The following is a 16,084-nucleotide window of genomic DNA, read 5'->3' on the forward strand; positions in this document are numbered from 1 at the left end:
ATAGTTTTTTAAGTAAGAATGCCAGAATGCTGAAAAGGAAAGGATCCTATGTCCTAATCAGAAATAGATCCAATATTTATATGTCTTCCACTAATAAAAATAATAATAAATTGCAGAGCAGTTCCACATCTAATTGAATGTCACAATACCAGTGAGTAATTGCACTGTCTATGAAATAAATTTGTTTCAAAGTCAAAATGTCATCTTCCTGTCAAATAATCCCATAAACAGAGCTGGAGAAATTGTACTGTGTCTGGAAAGAGATATGCCCGGAATCCTAGTCATTACCAAGACATGACTTCCATTGTAATTAACTGCCTGTCACAATAGCTTCCTTGTGCTGTGTTGCTGCTTACCTGCTGTCACATATAAACTCATTAACATTTCTGTTGATGCAATACTATTTCTCAGGTTAACCTTTCCTGCACAGTAGGATAAAAGTCCTTCTTGCTGATGGATCCTGTAACATCACTTTCAGTACTTACTCAGAAGCTTCACATTTCTTTTTTCTTCATTTATGATTAAATTACAAGTAAAGTTGAACACCTGGCTTTTCTAATGACAGGTTGGCCTTTCCATGCACTGAAAATGTAAGATGTCTTTCCTTGGCAAGGAGACTCCAGATTATTGCTTCAGAACAGAGCAACATCTGGAACTCTTCTCCACTGAAGTTTATTCTTAGCTTTGTTTGTATCACCTACATTTATTTCAGTTATTTAGTATTTACTGAACAATTTATATGCTATCCTTCTGATGATCCCAGTTTTCTGTGGATAAAACTGGAATCAGAGGATTAAATAAAGATTATTATGAACAAATGCAAAAAATTCTGGGGTGATTATAGCATGTCTTGTCATAATTAAGTCCTTCTGTTCCAGGTAGAGCTGCAACTGGCATACAAGCCATAGCTGAGTGAAGGTCCTCCTGGCCATGGCTCCCATCTGCATATCCAACAGTGGCTGTGACTTTATAGAGGTGAACCTTTTCCTCCCAACTTTCTTGTGCTTTTTAGAACAAAAGAAGAATAAATTAAAAGGTAGGACCATTTTTAATTAGAATTGAAATGGAATGAGGGGAAAGATTAATCTAATGATAGCAGTGTTCCACTATCTCAGGGGCTGCCACAAAAAAGAGGGAGTCAAGCTATTTTCCAAAGTGCCTGAAGACAGGACACTAATCAAGGAGAGAAGCAACCTAGAAACTAAGGAGAAATTTTCTGACAGTTAAAACAATTAACTAGTGGAACAACCTGTCTCCAGAAGCAGTGAATGCTCCAACACTGGAAGTTTTTAAGAAGAGACTGGACAGCCACTTGTCCAAAATAGTATAGGGTTTCCTTCCTGAGCAGGGGGTTGGACTAGATGACCTCCAAGGTCCCTTCCAACTTTATTATTATTAATATTATTATTGTTATTGTTATTATGTTTTTTCAAAGCTATAGGAGTCTTGCTAGAAGGAAGATATAAAACTTCATTTCCAGATGATATTATGTTAGAGAATTTTAATTTCTCTATTGGTGAAAAATAAATCAGAAGCTCTCACAGTTGACTGCATTTAGCTGATTCAAATAACTTTATATTTATATAAAAATATTTACAATACCATTCTTCTTTACAGCAACATAGCTTAATGAAGACTTCTTACAGAGACAGATCAGAGACAAAACCGGAGACTGGAAATCCAGCTCCTAACTCAATACCCTTTTTGCACAGACTCAGTAGCCCTTTCTTCATATTGGCTGACTGAATTACCACATGACTCTTCCTGTTCATGAATATTCCAACACTCCTCCCTTCATGACAGGAAGAGACATCAGACCTATTGATTTAATACATTCTTTAATCGTGAAAAACCTTGTGCCATTAACCTGGCCTCATTATTTGGCAATACCTTTTTTTATATATATACCCACTTACAACCCACAGCTTTGGTTCCCTGTGGCAAAGTCACTGATTTAAATACTTCATGGTCTCCCATGGATTTCATCTCTTTGTCCATGGCCTCCTTCCATCTTTCTTGTTTAGCTTTTGTTAATGCCAACACTTCTTTATAACTTCTTGGCTCATACCACACATTGCAAACCTTTACCTTGCTGGCAGAGTACCTGTCAGGCGGAATTCCTTTGCTACATCGCTCTGACCTATGTGGTATTAACTGCTCCTGTGTCTCAAGTCTTTCTGGTTTCATGTCTTGTTCAGACTCTCCTCTCTGAACATTGACATCTTTAATAATCCTTTTATCTTTAGATGAGTTGTCATTAATTAGATCACCATCATTAAGTGAGACATACCCAGAATTTGCATTAATTCTGTCCCAATTTTGTTCTGCAAAATTAGCAGACCTTGAAATTATAATTCTTTTACTTCCATTGCTAAAGCGATATCCTTTTGACCCTGGCTCAAAACCCACAAACGTGAGCTTTCTTGCCTTTTGCTGTCCCTTTCTTCTGATTGCTTTTGGAATATGTACCCATGCAGTACTTCCAAAAATTCTCAAATGTGCCAGTGATGGCTTTCTCCCATATAGAATGGCATATGGAGTATTATTAATGGAGGAACTCCACAGCCTGTTAACTATATAATTGGCAGTCAATATGGCTTCTCCCCAATATGACCTGCTCATACCAGAATCCTGTAATAATGAATCTTTCATTGTTTGCAAAACACTATTCCTTCTTTCAGCTACACCATTCTCTGCTGCTGTGTAAGGATTTGTACGTCTGTGTCTTATCCCCAACTGCCCCAACCATTGTTGGAATTTAGTTGACATAAATTCAGTACCTCTGTCAGTTTGCAACTGACACACTTGCTGTCTGTACCTTCTCTCTACAAAACTTACCCACTGTTTGAATTGTTGTAGCACCTCTGTCTTTGCTCTAAGCAAGTAGCAAAATGAATACCTGCTATAATAATCAACAATTACCAGTGCATATTTTGCTCCTCCCAAACTGGCTTGCATAAGTCCCACCAGATCTGCATGGACCAGCTCTAGAACTCTTTTTGTTTGTCTTGTGCTACATTTACTAACTGGGAATGCCTTTGACTTTGATGCTTTGCATACTGCACAGTCCAAATATGTTTTGCATCCCTTCAAATTTAGCCCTTCTGCAAAATCTTGCATTTGCTGCAAAACTTTAAAGCTTGCAAGGCCAAGTCTTCTATGCAGAAGATGAACACATGAATCATGCTCTGCAACATTCTTAAATATATGGGAACATTAAACCTTTTGTCCCTGCAATACATATAGATTATCTTCCTTTATGCCTTCTGCACAAATATTCCCATTCCTTTTGATGAGACACTTCCCATTTACAAAAATGACCTCAAAACCTTTTTTGTCTAAATTAGACACACTTAACAAATTATGTTCCCTCTCAGGTACACAAAGCACATTGGTAAACTTTGATTCCAAATATGGAATTTTTACATCGCCTTTTCCAATGACTTTTGCTTTCTGGCCATTTGCCAAAGCCACAGCTTCTTGTGCTACTGGAACAAACCTGCAAAATAATTCAGAGTCATTAACAATTGTTTGACTTGCCCCACTATCTATTAGCCACTTGTCTCTGTTGTTGCTATAGCAAACTTTTGCAACACCAAAATGTTCCTTTTGCAAATTAGTCTTCTTTGCATGCACAAATGTCCTTTGCTGCAAATAGTTCCTCTGCAAACAGTTCCTTTTTCAGATGTGTGCTCGCTCCACAAATGTAGCAATTCTTTTTTAGCTGAGCAGCTCTCTGCTTGCAAAATCTCTCCTTTGTTGCAATTTGGTCAGGGTCCGATCTGCTTGTTTCTTCTTCTCTGGAGATTTGAAATCTGGACCCCCTCCTCAGGAATTTCTCCTCCTCGTGGCTGCTTCTAAAATGACATTTTTCTTCTTCATTAAGCAAACATGCCTTTAAAGCCTCAAAATTTAAGTCTTGCTCTTCTTTACACTCAAATATTGCAGAAACTGTGTCCCAGGTTTTATCTAAACTGTTCAACACCAATAAAACCTTCTGGGACTCAGGGAATTTAATCCCACGTTGTTCTAAGTCCAAAAATAAACTTTGCATTTTATTTAAATGCTGTTCCACAGATTCACCTGGTTGCAAACAGGCTCTGTAAAGTTTTCTTGACAATTGCACTATGTTGCAAGCAGAAACATCCATGTGCACAGCTCTAAACTTCAACCAAATCTCCTTTGCAGTCTTTAAATTTGCAACATTTAGAAATTGGTCATCATCTAAATTCAAGATGAGATAAGCCATTGCTCGATCATGATTTTTCTGATCAACTGCTGCAAATACTTGTGGTGGATTTTCTATAATATACCACAGCTCTTTTGCTTTGAGCAAACATTCCATTTTTACAGCCCATATAATGTAATTCTTCTGGCCCAAACAAGGCACACAGTTTTCCTTAAATTCCATTGCAGCCATTCTGCTAATTCTGCCTTGTTCTTATACTTTCTAAACACAGGCAATTTCTTCCAGCTTTAAATTACAATGCAGTCCTTAGTAAGCTCTGGGCCCATAACCTGTTAGAGAATTTTAATTTCTCTATTGGTGAAAAATAAATCAGAAGCTCTCACAGTTGACTGTATTTAGCTGATTCAAATAACTTTATATTTATATAAAAATATTTACAATACCATTCTTTTTTACAGCAACATAGCTTAATGAAGACTTCTTACAGAGACAGACCACAGACAAAAGCAGAGACTGGAAATCCAGCTCCTAACTCAATACCCTTTTTGCACAGACTCAGTAGCCCTTTCTTCACATTAGCTGACTGAGTTACCACATGACTCTTCCCGTTCATGAATATTCCAACATATTGTCAGACTGTACTCCAGAAATAAATAGAACTCTTATCATTTTATGACTATATGTGCAACCTCTTTTAAGAATTTCAACAAATATGTTTTAGCAACAAATGGAACTATGTTAGTAATGTATATTAGTACCTCTTCCCTGTCAGCCACGTGTACATCTATATTGGATAGATAAAAAAATAGATAGAAAGATAGAAAGATGATATAAATAGATAATATAGAACTACCAATGCCTTCATAATTAGATTCATAAAGGGGAAAGTTTTTTTCCTTCACAGCACACTGTAACTTATGGGATAAGCCAAGCCCCCACAGGCAGAGTGTATGTAAATAAAAAATTGGGAACTTCCCTGAAATCCTGGAAACCAAGGCTCATTTAGATTAAGAGTGAGCATTGAGTGCCTAATGAGCCATATGCAGTTCCCAATCCCATTTTAGCAGACACCAGTCCCACAGGATAATACCATTAAGAATTAGCATCAAAATAATGATTTCTTGTATCCTTATTGCCTATGTTTTTAAAACACTGTAAGACTCTGAACAGGTTTCTCAATAGTAGCCATTTTTATTTAGCAGTACTCAAACTCCCAGCTTGTTCCAACTGTCCCACCTCTAGTGATGACATTGTTACATTCATTGCAGCCATCAGAGTATAGCCCATTGCTACAAAACAAAACAAGATAGTTTATCTCTGCTATTATTGCTATGCTCTGCTATTATACCAGATACAACAGTGGTCTAACTTTACACAAGATAGTTTTCTATGCTTCTAGCCATGTTTTATATAAGAAAATATACAACTTTTTCTAGTTCTTAAAAAATTAGTGAATGTTAAAATCTAAACTTGAAGAGTCTAACATTTTGAATTTCCCATAATCATCACTGAGGAAAGTATAGAGTTGTGCAATGGAACATGAAAAATGGAAGATGTTTGATAAAACAGGTAGATAGCTATTAAAAAATCAAAGCAGATCACAAATAATAATAAATAGCTGCATATCCAAGGGTGAGATTTCAAGTGTCTAGCTGCAATTTTGGGACCACGTTTTATTCATAAGTTACTGTGAAAATTGATTGTATTGTCAAGACAATAGCAAATTATTTCACCAATCTTATTTTGAGAGGTACTGAGTCATGTTATTCAAAGCATTTGAAACTGTACTGTTCTCCAAACAATTTAGTCTAATTAGAACTTTTACCAATAGAAAGTACACTTAAATATACAAATGTTTAATTGTTCCAAGCATTCAAAACAATCAGGTGCATGATTTTTTCTCTGTAGTCTATCATAAAAATTTAGATTATTGGAAAATATTATACATTAGAAAACCAGGATCCATCATGACATCCTGATGGAGTTATTTAAGGAGATAAAAATATGTGGTGGCTTGTAGACAAAAAGACTTGTAGGGCTGGGGTAGTGTAAGGTCACTGGCTCTTACTTAAATTTGAGATACCATTAAAAGTCTAATCAGGCATCTCAAATGGAAGCTTCTTGAGGAAACAATGCTTTAATTGATCAAGTAAAACAGCTGGGTGACAAACAATCTGGAATGCTGGCAGTTTCTTCCAGAAATGCCACACCTTAGAAAGTTAGTAGCATTGCTTTATAAACTTTGTTAGCCAATCAACATGAAAGAAATAAAAGTTATTCTTTTAATAATTGTAGAAATAATTGTAGAAATGTAATGCCATTATATGAAACTGTCTCTTTAGTATAAATGTAACAATGCAATGCCAATATATGACCAAATGTTTACTATTTCCTGCCTAAAAATCCTCTGGACACAGGAACTTACACTTTGAGTAGAAATCCTACTATCAAAGAGGGGGATTTTGACCCAAGGTGAGAATTACAAATAAACAAGATAACAGCAGATGGACGAAGAGGTCAGGTTAACAAAGTACAACTTCAAAGTAAATTTATAAAGATGAAAGAGCTTCTTAGATGTGACATGCATTGTAGGGGTATAAAATGCAGATCTTGAAACCAGGCCAGTGTGCTCCTGGAATCGAATCCATAGGGAAGGATCCAGGGGGGCGCATTTGCAAATACTCCTCTCTTCTATTCTTTTTCTTTTCTATTTTATTCTGTTTATGTTATTCTCCAATAAACCTTTGTTTTGTTAACCAGACTTGTCTTTGTATTGTGAGTATCAAAATTTGGGGTTTTTACATCTCACAATCTTGGTGGAGAATGTGGGCATTAAGAGCTTCTAGGGGACACTGTTCTCAGTAAAATCAGCAGCGCGCCTGTTGATTTCAACTGCCTGGAGTTATCTGAGATCTATTTTCCCTTTGCAGGCTCTGAGCCAAACTAAATTGACAACTCCTGTTTACAAAAATCAAAGGACAGGAAATAGGAAGAAAGCCAACAACTGAAGCCCAGACCAGGTAACCCAGTGCACTGGCCCAGGTAAAGACTTTTGCCCCAAAGGAGGGAAGCATGCAATTGTACCTGGGTGGTCAGGAGAGCGATTGTGGGAGGATTTCTGCAAATAACGGCTGTGTGAGTGTGATGGGCTGTGTTCTGGGAACACTGGTAAGTCCAGAGGAGTGCGGACCTGAAAGGTTGAGATCCCTTACTCCCGCAAGGGGGAAGGCCAGCCTGAAGGGAAGCAAACTGGTGTTAAGAGTTTTGAGTGGCTGTCAAATCGAGAACCTCAGGGAACCATAATCAGGGAAACTCTCAAGAAGATGGGTTGTTGTTGTAAGTCGTTGTTGTAAACCAAAAGAAAAAAAATAACTGTAAAACTGAGGAAACAGGAAAACCCATCTTGCTAGCAGCAGATGCTTTGTGTCTGTGAATGGGTTTCCCAGGCTCTGCCCATGTGGAGCTAGGGTAGAAAAGGAAGTTTTGGGAAATAAGGGGAATGAGAGAAATGTGTGTATGTCTCTCTGTGTGAGTGAGAAGACCTTTTTCCCAAGCAGTTTTCTGTTCTCTTTTCCTTGTCTTGGCATGTATATATGTGTCAAAGTCTTTGTGTGTAAAGTAAATATGACTGTTATTAACCTCAAGAGAAAAGAAGATACCAAAGAAACATCCTCACTCTGTTTGTCTGGCCAACAAACAAAGTGAAGAAAGATGTGTTTGTTTGTTTATTTATTTTTTCTCTCCCTCTTAAGAACAGCCCAAAGTTACATGCTCAGGCAGGAAATCCTATACCATTTTCTTGCCTATTCTGCTCTCTCCCTTTTGCAAATGTTAAGTGTGTTAATGCCTTTTCAAACTCTATCTGCAGACACAACCCCCTTCCTCCCCTGCTTTTTTCTGGCTGTGTTGCTTTGAGAGGGAGAGAGAGAGAAAGGAGAAGGGGGGTTGATCTTTTTAACTTTTTCTCTGCTTAGAATTCAGGTTTGAGAAAGGTGGGGTGGCTGTGAAAATGTAATGCCCACTTTTGCAATTTTTTCTATTCAAAAGAGGGGTCAGTAATTGTTGGACAACTTTTTTGGGAAATTTTTGAGTTTAAATTGTTTAATATCAACCAAAAGAAATGATTCTAAATTGTTTTGCTTAGATTTATAGTTGTTTTCCCTATTTAATGAAAATTTGTTTCCATCTGAATGGAATTTGATTAAATTGGAATTTAACTAACTTTATATTAAAAGCAATACTAGAGTTTGAAAAAAAACCTATTTCAGTAACTCAGAATATCTTATTAAACTTGTTTATTTTTTTGTGAAGTTAAAACAAAGAAGTTGAGAAAAATTTTGGGATTATAAATAGCTATGCTGTTTTGATTAAAGATTTGTATGCAAAACTGTTAGAAAAAAAGCTTGTGTTAACAAATTCAAACAGGGTTTGGTGAGCTCTCCTTTGTTGGCTCTTCACTTAGGTAATTTATTTATAAACAAGGACAAAGGTTGGAGGAGGTTTTGACCCAGAAGTGTGGGGGGGGCAGGGGGGAAAGGCAGCCAGTGGTATTTTTATCTAAAATTAACATTTGGGGACATTTTGGTGGTTAGCATTTCTTATCAAGTGTGGACAATTTTAATCAGGAAGCCTAAAGGAGGTATACACTTGTTCATAGCAAAGTAGTTGGAAAAAGAAAAGAAAAGAACAAGAAAAAGTGAGACATAATGAAGATACGATAGTAGATGGGGAAGGAGGGATTACCAAGAATTGAATTAAAAGATAAAATAATTAGAAAATATGTACTCGAACTGTCCAGATATTTTTCTCTCCTGCGACAGAAAGGCATTCTTGCCCAAACTCCACCCTTGGACTTTGCAGTACACCAATACAAAGCAGGACAGTGGGTGTACTAACTCCAACCTGGGAAGGACTTTACATTGTCTTGTTAACCACTGAGACAGCTATCCGGACAGCTGAAAAAGGTTGGACCATTACTCCTGAGTAAAAGGGCCCATGCCAGCCCCAGAGGAGTGGAAGGTGGAATCTCACCAAGGAGATCCACTGAAGCTAAAGTTCCGAAGGACTTCATGGACTAATAGTCAATCTTCCTGACAGAAAGGGGGGTAATAGAGGAAAAAAGACTAAACTTTATATTTCTTTTTTTATCTAGAACCAAAAGAAAACCAAGACCTCCTGCATGTGCTGATTTTGTGGGTGTCTTTGTGGGTGTTGTTGCTGCTCTCACTGTGTTAATTGTGTTCAGTGCACAGGGTGTGAGATAGAGTGTGATATTAAGTCTTAGAAGATGTATTGGAACATTACAAGGTGGTATGTCTGGGGGGGTTCTTATTATACTCTTAAAACCTGTCCAACCATTAGAGTCATGTAAGCAATGTGTAAAAATGACAAAGGGAGAAGGAGAAAATATACACTGACTCCAAATATGTTTATGGAGTCTTGAATACTGGTGGAAGAAGAAAAGAAAGAAGTTATGCTAGAGTGGCAGACGGGAAGGAAGGAATGGATAATAGAAGAAAGAAACAGGAAAGTTGTTTTAAGTTGGTTTGCACAGACTTGTGAATTGCATGCATTAAGCAGGGAGACTGCCATTAACGTGGTCAGCCCAAACGTGTGAATTGTATGCCTTAACACAAGCCTTAGAATACTGAAGGAACAAGAATGTACTAAAGATGGGAGGTGGATGTTGCAAGATGGGAGAGGGTTCTTGAAAAGAAAAAAGAAAAAACAACAACAAAACAATGGCTAGAACACAGAAGCAACCACTGAAGGGGGGTCACAAGGATGATTAATATTTTCTAAAACAGGATGGTTGTATTTATACTTTAGTTAAACAAATATGTGATAAAATTCAAGTTAAAAAAAAAGCTTTACAACATTTAGTGGTGAGGCCATGTCAATATAGGCCTCAACTGAAAAGTTGTTTTTGTTTCTTTGAAATGGGAGGCTTTTGTTACATGAAAGTTCAAGAATGTCAATGAAGAAGAGAAGAAAGTTACTCAGTATTTGCATAATGTGGTGCAGGTTTTGTCTTCTATCTCAGTACAGGCCTAGGCTGCCTTACCACCTGTCTCTGGCCATTGTTCCTGGAGAGTGGATTCAGGTGAAAAGAACTGTCACCTAGAAATACCAGTCCTGAGTGGTCTTAACCATGCCAAGTCCTCCTGATTTAAGGAATCAAGGCGTGAGTCCGTGGAAAGTCCTACCATATCCTCTCCAGTGAAAAACTCTGCAGCTGGACGGCCTGAAAATGAAATTTCAACCTGCCTCACCTGTTGAATTGTTTCCATCTAAGTGGGAGAAAAACTTCAATGGATAGGACGTGTTCCTAGAACCTGGACTATGTGTTGAAAAGTTTTTCTTCTGCTACTGTTGTTTCCTTAGTACCTTCTTCGGTAGAAGGAAGGACCATGGGCCCAATACTTTAAGGAACATTGGGGAAAGAAGACTCAGAATATGAAAACTTGCTTGCACAGGAATCGAAAGAAAATATAGGAAGTTATGAACTGTTAAAAGTATAAAAGAATAAATTCAGGTGGAAGAAAAAAAGGGAGGATTGAAGGAAATAAAAATTATTCTTTTAATAATTGTAGAAATAATTGTAGAAATGTAATGCCATTATATGAAACTGTCTCTTTAGTACAAAGGTAACACTGTAACACAAATGTAACAATGCAATGCCAATATATGACCAAATGTTTACTATTTCCTGCCTAAAAATCCTCTGGACACAGGAACTTACACTTTGAGTAGAAATCCTACTATCAAAGAGGGGGATTTTGACCCAAGGTGAGAATTACAAATAAACAAGATAACAGCAGATGGACGAAGAGGTCAGGTTAACAAAGTACAACTTCAAAGTACATTTATAAAGATGAAAGAGCTTCTTAGATGTGACATGCATTGTAGGGGTATAAAATGCAGATCTTGAAACCAGGCCAGTGTGCTCCTGGAATCGAATCCATAGGGAAGGATCCAGGGGGCCGCGTTTGCAAACGCTCCTCTCTTCTATTCTTTTTCTTTTCTCTTTTATTCTGTTTATGTTATTCTCCAATAAACCTTTGTTTTGTTAACCAGACTTGCCTTTGTATTGTGAGTATCAAAATTTGGGGTTTTTACATCTCACAAAAATCAGACAACAGAGCCATTACATTATAAGCAAGACATCAATCATTCCTCTACACTCCCTTATTCTCTCCTTCAGTACACCCCATCCATGTACATGTTTCCCATGCTTGCATGAAATTTGTCCCTGATGCAAATGCTGATTACAGAAGCAAGATAGCAATAGTTAGGCTAAAAAATTTCTTTTTGTTCCAGTTACAGGCCCCTTCAGTAGGAAATAGAGGGTTATCCTCTGACCCTTTCATGAGTTATCCTTTTTAATGTTTTTGTCTCAATTTCTTTCAATCTGAAAGAAATAAGTATTTCCAATTCCAAGACTTCCTTCAGAAGTATTGTTTCACAACACATGGATGATAATTGGATATTCCTTTTTTGAATTTCTACAGCAATCACCTCAAACTGAAGAGCTTGCTTCTGGAATAATTTATCTTTGTTTTCTTCTATATGAAGTGAGATGGCTGTAGTTGCATACATATGAGGGACAACTAAGAGCAAGTCTGAAGCAGTTGAATAAGCTTTTCAAAAATGATGGCTTCTTTAAGTATCAGAAAAGAGTGGCCTTATGCATGCTCCTGCAGACTTAGAAATACCCCTTCCAAAGTTTTTTTAAATTCTTTCTGGAGATGAGTCAAAAGATAATATCATTCTCCAGTGCATTCCAGTATACCCCTTTCTCTTTCCATTTTCTTTTTCAACCTGTGAAATGGAAAGTTTATTTATAGAAAGGAAGGTTGGCAATGGAAATATGGAGTCATGTCACAGGGGTGGTACTGAAATGTTTTGCTTTTATTGAGACTGGTGGGATTGATTTTTTGCCCTTTTTATTTTGTTAAGCATATTTTAGGGTTTCAGAACTCTTGGAATAATTCTTCCAACAGGCATCCTTTATTAAGAGAAAATGGTTGCAGGCATTCTAGACAGGACTTGGGGTCCAAGCTCTCCCATTCAAGGTTTTAAGGGGTTCCCCAGTAGCCCCACCCAATCGCCCCCTACTTCCAGCGACAGTCTCAGGCATTACATTTCCCACCCCCTTTTCCTTACTGCCGGCTGGATGGAGACTTCAGAGAGAACTACATGAAGGTAATAGCCCCATTGTTATGGTTAGTCCTTTTGGTGATATACACATCCAGTTCCTTTGAAGTGTACCGAAGGAAGTGAGGGCCATAAAGCCCCTTTGTTCACCTCCTTCCCTTCATCGTATGACAGAATCCAGAGAAGGCAGAAATGGTATTTTCTATAGTTGATAACTAGAGATGAAATATAATTGGATTCTGACAGACTGGTAGGATTGATTTTTTGCCCTTTTTATTTTGTTAAGCATATTTTAGGGTCTTTGGGAGATGTATTTTCTTGCTCCAAATGATGAGCAATCAGGTGCCAAAATTTGATAAATCTACCAAGGAAAACTGACAGTGTAATTGGAAAGAGTTCAGGGACTGCAAAAAAGTTTTGAGAAGCTTTGTGTAACCCAGCCAATGGAGACTGAGTAACTGAGCAGAAAACAACTCAGTTTCAATAGGATACAGCAGCTATACCAGGAAATAAGTTACTAAAGGAACCATGCTAGTTTTCAACAGAATTTTCAACACAAATTTGTTTCAAACTTTTTTTCTTTAATAAATGTTGGATTTCTTTGTTTTAAGTAGAAAGAGACATCTATTGCAAGCTTAGAAGCTATGAAATCAATTTTGTATTAAATGTTGTATCTATATATAATGTTGATTACTCTTTATTTGTAATGAAATAGAAATAGCTTTTATCCATCATGCTATAAGGTTGGGAGGAAAAGAGCCCTCATATATTTGCTTGTTTATGCTGTAATTTGATGGCAGGCAAATAGATATTACAATATGTTAAATTACAGGAAGAGGCGTCTAGAGTATTTGTCGCAGTTCAGCATATACTTCTAATTTAAGAACTAAATTAAAGTAATTTGGCTCCATTATTAACATTTGCTGTACTCTCTTAGCCTAATTTTATTTTTTTTAGTTTTTAATCACAATTGTTATTACATATTAATTGTATTTTAATCTTACTGTGTGCTTCCTAGAGTCATTATCTTGTGACATAGGTGGTCAAGTAAATTTGATAAGTCAACCAATAAACTTTTATGATTCTGATGATAATATAGAGTTATAAAACTATAAGAAAATGGGGACTTCCGGTGGATTTGCGCGCGCGATGGCGGCTACTTTGTAGCCGTCCTCCTGGGAAAGTGTAAGAACCGCTATGAACAGTAGACATCAGCTGTTCTGCGGTTCAAAATCTCCCTCCCGGGCAAAGGGAGGGAGAAGAGTATCATCCGAATAGTGGTAGAGCCTCTTACGCACCCCCAAGGCTTTTTGGGGGGGGGGGGTGAAAAGAGTGCTCCCACGGAGTTCAGATTGTCTCCGCTTCCCAGCTGCTTTTGTCTCTAGGGACAAAACAAGCCGCTGCAACCACCTCCGCGATTAAAGAGATCTGGTGAGTTTTCTTAAAAAAAGCGGACAGAGCTGAGTAGAGGATTTTGTTTTTTCTGATTTTATTTGGATTTTAAATTTAAAGATTTACTTTTATTCCCTCTTTTTGTTTTTTTCTTTTGCTGAAAGGGAAAGTAAAATGGCGATCGGCAGGCTTTTTGGTGTTGTTTTTTTCTTTTTTTGACTGGAACAGAATGGAATGGATTTGATTATTTATAATGATGTTGGGTTTGGATTTTAGGAGGATTACTTTCCCTTTCTGTTTAACTTTTTTTATTTCTTGAAGGATTTTTTTTTTGTTTTTTGTACTTTTTTAAAAAAAACAAAAAACGGAATGGACTTTTTTTATTTATTTATTTTTTCTTTCCTCTCTTTTCTTTTCTTTCTTATTGGATTTTATTTGGACTTTAGTTTGACCTCCCCCCCTTTTTTTTCTCTTTTTAGGTAATTTTTAAGAAGATTTTTTAAGATGGCTCCAAAGCGTCCAGTAATTCCTACAGCTCCTAAGGTGGTCTCTTCTTCGGTGATATCATCAGTGCAACAATCTAAATTAACAGCTTCACCCTCTTCTTTGGCACAGCTATTAACGGTAAAGGAGTTGCAAGACATAATGGGAAATGCTATATCCCAAATCAGGGGAGAAGTGAAAGAGATTTTAGCGGAAAATAATAGGATTCTGAGGCAAGATATAGTTTTGGCTTTAAAAGAAGTTGCCTCTGTTCTTGAAAAGTTGAATTTTCATGTAGAAGAGGTGGTAGAGAAAGTGGAGCTGTTGGAGGGAAATTTGAAGGTATGGAAAAAGAGATGGAAAATTTTCAAGATGAGATTCTTATGCTTCAATATAGATAGATGGAATATGCTTTAAGAATCAGAGGCCTGAGGGAATCTTTGCAAGGAGATCTGAGAGAGATGGTTGCAAATGACTTTGCTGTGATACTGGATAGAGAAAAAGAGGAAATATTTAGTGCAATTGAAAAAACTCTGTGGTGGCAAAGCAAAGAAATCTGCCAAGAGATGTGGTGATTTATTTTGGGAAAAGATCCCTGCACAATGAAATTATACAAGCTTTTTACAATAAGAGGTTTCAGATTGCTTCACAAGATATTATAATTTTAAAGGGGATCCCATCTAAAATTCTAAGAAGAAGAAAGGAGTTTGCTTTCTTAGCAGATGAGCTTAAAAAGAGACAAATGTTGTTCAGATGGGATGTCCCAACTGGAATGGTGGTGAACTATCTGGGGACACATTATAGACTTAACACTGTTTTCAAAGCAAAAGAGTTTTACACTTCGGTCCTGGGGGTATGTTCATCGCCACCTATCATTTCGGAAGAGAGGAAGGTAGAATTGCAGTCTGAAGAGCCTATATTGATGAAAATTGGGAAATCTCAGATCGAGGGGCCTCAACAAGTTGAGATGAAGGAGCAGAGGATAACTCGTGCAACACATAAACGTAAAGAAAAGGAGCAACAGAAGAAGGAGCTTAAGGAAGCCTCACAAGTATTTGTTTCTGAGACTGCGGGAGAAGCAAGATTTATAAACTTTTTGGGGCAACCTTTAAGGGCAGATTTTTAAGCACTTCTTTCGAGGCTTTTGGATAAGAGAGAGTGATAAAAGGATTTGGTTATTGGTAAAGAGGAGAGATGTTTTAATGGTATAACTAACGCTTATATATTTGTTTTTGTGGTTGATGGTAAAGAAAGAGGGAGAGATTAGATTTTATATAATATAAGTATGATATTAGGGAGATTGAATGAAAATTTTAGATAGATAGCGTATGTTTAGATATTTAAGGAGTACTTAAAGGAATGTTTTGTTTTAATATGTATAAGGGAATTTTAATGTTATAAGTAATGTTTATATGTGTGTTTTTGAGAGTGTTTATAAAGAATGATGGATAAATTTTGAATAATATAAGTATGACATTAGAAAATGTTCAGAGTATTTTATAATGTGTCTAATGATTATATTGGTCTTAAAGTATTTTATAAATTGTTTAATTATTGTAATTAATTGTTTATGGTATATAGTTTATATGTGTATCTTTGAATTTGATGACAAAGAAAGAGGGATAGATTTTATATAATATAAGTATGATATTATGGAAATTGAATGAAAATTCTAGATAAGTAGTGTATTTTTAGATATAATTTTTCTTTTTGTTTTGTTTTTTATATATTGGCTTTAAAGTATTTTATAATTTGTTTAATTATTGTAATTAATTGCTTATGGTTTACAGTGTTTAAAATTTTTTCTTGTAAGTTTTAATTAAGCCTATATTCAGCTCTGGGAAGGTTGGGGGAGGGTTGGGG

At 36.6% G+C, this 16,084-nt stretch overlaps 1 long non-coding RNA gene across 1 annotated transcript; it reads left to right on the forward strand.

Moving 5' to 3' along the window:
- The first annotated feature begins 715 nt into the window (after positions 1–715).
- Positions 716–14,677, forward strand: LOC120317286. The gene is made up of 3 exons (XR_005559202.1): positions 716–1,036; positions 7,120–7,209; positions 14,218–14,677. It is a non-coding gene; the product is annotated as an uncharacterized LOC120317286 (long non-coding RNA).
- Positions 14,678–16,084: the final 1,407 nt, after the last annotated feature.

The sequence above is a fragment of the Crotalus tigris genome, unplaced genomic scaffold (genome assembly GCF_016545835.1).
Source record: "Crotalus tigris isolate CLP2741 ecotype Arizona unplaced genomic scaffold, ASM1654583v1 scf7180000019583.1695794, whole genome shotgun sequence".
In the NCBI taxonomy this organism is placed as follows: Eukaryota; Metazoa; Chordata; class Lepidosauria; order Squamata; family Viperidae; genus Crotalus; species Crotalus tigris.